A 4,155-nucleotide genomic window follows, 5' to 3' on the forward strand; every position below is an offset into this window, starting at 1 on the left:
ATGGTCTCCACCAACGTCATGGAGGATCTGCGGTGTTGCAACATGGTGAGCTCAGAAGCACTTTATGAGGTGATAAAAAAACAAACAAACATGGTGAATGCTGTTGCCAAGTGCCATCCAACACAAAGGCAGACACATAAAAATATGATGGGTCCTTGTTCACCTTATCCACCAGATCAGACACCGTACAACTTCTGGCCCTTTCCCAAAGTCAAAATAATCATGAAGGTAAACATGTTGCATCAATTCAGAACAATGAGGGAACCATCTCAGTGCAACTAAATATGTTCATGATGAAGACTTTCAGAATTCTTTCAGAAAATATCAGGAATGATAGATAGGATAGATACTTTGAGGATGGGCAGTGACAACGTGTCTTTTATGATAACAGTAAAAATTGAAATATTCAATGCATTTTCTGATCATACAGCATATACTATATCAGTATTTGATTTACTTTTTATTGCTAAATAATATTGCAAAGAATGGATATACCACATTTGCTTGAATACTGGTAATTTTGTGGATATTTTGGTTATCTTTACCTCTAGCTATTATAAGTAATGCTGCCTTAAATATTTGTCTACCAAATTTGTGTGTACTATATTTTTATTTGTATTGGGTATATACCTAAGAATAGAATTGCAGAGTTTAAACCTAACTCTAGGATTAATATTTTGAGAAACTTTTTTAAAATGACTGCACCATTTTTCATTCTCATCAACAATATACGAAGTTTCTAATTTATCCATATCCTTGCCAAGACTTACTATTTGTTTTTTTTTTAATTATAGTCTTTGTGGATAGGAAATGGTATGTCTTTGTCATTTCTACTTGAATTTTCCTAATAATCAATAATATCAGGTGTATTTTCATGAACTTGTTTGCCACTTATATATTTTCTCTGAAGATATGCATACACAAATTCTTTGCAAATTTTTAAAATGTGTAGCCTTTTTTAAAATGAGTAGTAAGATTATCTTATATATTCTAGGTACAAGGTCCTTGTTAAATGAATTGTAAATTATCTCTCTCATTCCGCATTTTGTCTTCTCTCTCTCTCTCTCTCTCTCTCTCTCTCTCTCTCTCTCTCTCTCTCCAGACCTGGGGATTGAACTCAGTTCCTTGTGCTTACCAGGCAAGCACTTATTCTACTGAGCTATCTCCCTGGCCCCTTGACCTTTCACTTGCTTTCTTTCTTTTCTTTTCTTTTTCTTTCTTGGAATATTTCAAAGCATAAATGCTTCTAGTTTTCCTTAGGTGAGAAAATACTTATTTGGAATAAGAAAATAAATACTAAAATACATATTTTCAAAAATGACAATACTACACAACATTATAAAATTGAGAAAATATAATTTTGGAGTAATTGCCATAAAGTCTTCTACACCACATTGCCCCTGTAGTCTTGTAGGAAATTTTGGAAAATCTACATCAAGTTTGTTTTATAATTGATAAAGTCAATTTATCCATTTTTTTCTTTAGTGCCTTGTGCTTTGGGTGTTAAAAGCTTTGCCCAACCTAAGGTCACTAAGTTTTAATTCTAAAGATTTTAATAGTTTTGACAGATGTTTAAGTCTGATAGTCATCTGGAGTTAACTTTGGTGTATGCCACAAGTATTAAACTTGTACAACATTGATCAAAAGACTTGTTTTCCTTATTGAAGTGTCTTGGCACCATCTTGAACTACAGTTAACTGTAAAGATGAGAATTTGATTTTAATACTTCCATTAAAAGTGAAAATAGGAAGTTCTGAAGCCTGCAAACACGGCTGTCTCTTATTTCCTCAGCTATTCAGTGACTACCCTGGCAGCGTTCTAGCTTTTGTCTTCCGGCAGCTCACAGCTAGTCAAATCGAGGATCAAGCAGAACAATTTTCTAGAAGTGGCCATACAAACAACTGGACTGTTTTGGTTTGTATCCCGTTTCTGGTTTAATTATCGACATGTTGCAAATACTATTTCTGTTTATAGACGTGTCAAGAGGCTGGGTGTTCCTGACAGCCACATCGTCTTGATGCTTGCTGATTACATGGCCTACAACCCTAGAAATCCCAAACCGGCCACCATGTTCAGTCACAAGACTAAGGAGCTAAACGTGTATGGAGATGATGTAGAAGTGGATTATCAAAGCTATGGAAAATTTTTTACAAGTATTAACTGGTATTACAAGTATTAACTATTAATTTTTTACAAGATCCCACCTAGTACTCCTAGGTCAAAATGTCTTCTTTCTGAAGATAGAAACAATATTCTTATTTATATGACAGGATATGGGGGAAATGGTTTCTTGAAATTCCAAGATTCTGAAGAAATTACCAACACAGAACTTGCAGGTGTTTTTGAACAAATGTGGCAGAAAAGACACTACAATGAACTACTGTTTATTATTGACACTTGCCAAGGAGTGTCCATGTATGAGTGGCTTTATTCTCCTGACATAATGGCTCTGGCCAGTAGCCAAGTAGGAGAAGATTCCCTCTTGCATCAACCGGATCCTGCAACTGGAGCCCACCTTATGTATAGATACACATTTTATGTCTTGGATTTTTATGGAGGAAATTAATCCAGCTGGACAAACTAATATGAATGACCTTTTTCAAGTATGTCCCAAGAGTCTCTGTGTTTCAACTCCTGGACATCTCACTGATCTTTTTAAGAGGGACCCTAAACATGTCTTAATAACTGACTTCTCTGGAAGTGTAAGGCAAGTGGAAATTATAACAGAGACTATTAGTTTGCGACAGGATTCAATAATCACGGAAAGCAGTTATGAGGAAGAGCAGATGGATGAGGAGTTCATGGAACCACTGATATATGCTGAACAACTTCCAGTAGCACAGATAATACGCCAGAAACCAAAGCTGAAAGACGGGCACCCTTGGGGGCTTCATTCTGGGTCTGTGGGCACTCATTCTCATGGTTTTTTTTTTTAAACATACGGAATCAAGCATATGAAGGTCATTTTAGACTCAAGGATATCTGAAGAAGAATATACAAAAAGATTTTAACTTAGACAAATTTATGTTATATGTTTTTACAAATACATTACTCTTGTATAAATTTGGGGAAAAAAGTATAAGGGAATTAAATTTTAGCAAACTGCTCAGTTTGTAGCATAAATAAAATTAGTGGTTAATGCAAGTACTTATTGGCCACTAAATATTTTCAAGTTTTCATTTTGTGTGTTGTAAAAAAATGGAATAAAGAGGCCTGAATATAGTGATGGCTTGTTTTTGAAAACAGCAGCTTCCCCTAATCTTTTTTAATTTGCAAAGAAAAAACTTGTGAAGACATTAATTTCTCACTGAAAGAGATAACTTCTGTTAATAAGTTTGTGTATGTCCTTCAAATGTTTTTATCTATGTACAGGTTCCCTTCAAAAGGAAGATTATCCAAAATTGGACATTTTGTTATCTTCCTTTTCATTTTGTATTATCAACCTTTTCCCTTCTATGGATATTTTTCAATATACGAGTGACTGCAGAATATCCATTGTATGAACGTATAATAATTCATTTAGTATTTGTCTGCTATTTGACCACATACTTGTTTTCAGTGTTTTATTTTGGCTCACACTCTAATAAATTTTAATATTTCTGTCAATCACCCATGGTATTCTGCAGCTTTAAGTATAAGTAAAGATAAAATGTTGTAGGGCTGGGGAGACAGCTTAGCAGAATAAGTGCCTGCCTGGTAAATGCAGGGTCCTGAGTTCAATCCCCAGTACTGCAAAAAGAAAAAAAAAAAGATAAAAAGTTGTTTCTTAATCTATGATGCTGACAATTTCAAGAACCTTATTTGCCACTACCTGGAAAGCATTACATCATTGAGAATTATTCAATATTGACTGCTGAGAGAAAGTCAAAGTACTATTTTTTATTTCCATTCTGTGATCCACTAGAATTGATCACTTTCTCTTCAGTTTCCTCCTTGAGAGAGCCAATAAGGACTTTATTACATTCAGTTTTAGATACATTTTGCCCCCAACCTGGACCTACACTTTCTCTGAGGACACTCCCATAAGGTGGATGGCCTGCATGGCATTGCTTTCATGCGTGACTGAGGTGTCATAGATGGCAGTGAGTGTGTTCCTGATCTTTGATGACATACAGGAGCTTACATCCCTGTCTCTGATCTTTTAGCCTACCATCC

The 4,155-nt window shown here is 35.0% G+C and overlaps 1 pseudogene; it reads left to right on the forward strand.

Moving 5' to 3' along the window:
- On the forward strand, positions 1 to 3,011 carry LOC101591975 (annotated as a pseudogene).
- The last annotated feature ends 1,144 nt before the right edge of the window (positions 3,012 to 4,155 follow it).

This window comes from Octodon degus, unplaced genomic scaffold (assembly GCF_000260255.1).
Source record: "Octodon degus isolate 3935 unplaced genomic scaffold, OctDeg1.0 scaffold00142, whole genome shotgun sequence".
Lineage (NCBI taxonomy): Eukaryota > Metazoa > Chordata > Mammalia > Rodentia > Octodontidae > Octodon > Octodon degus.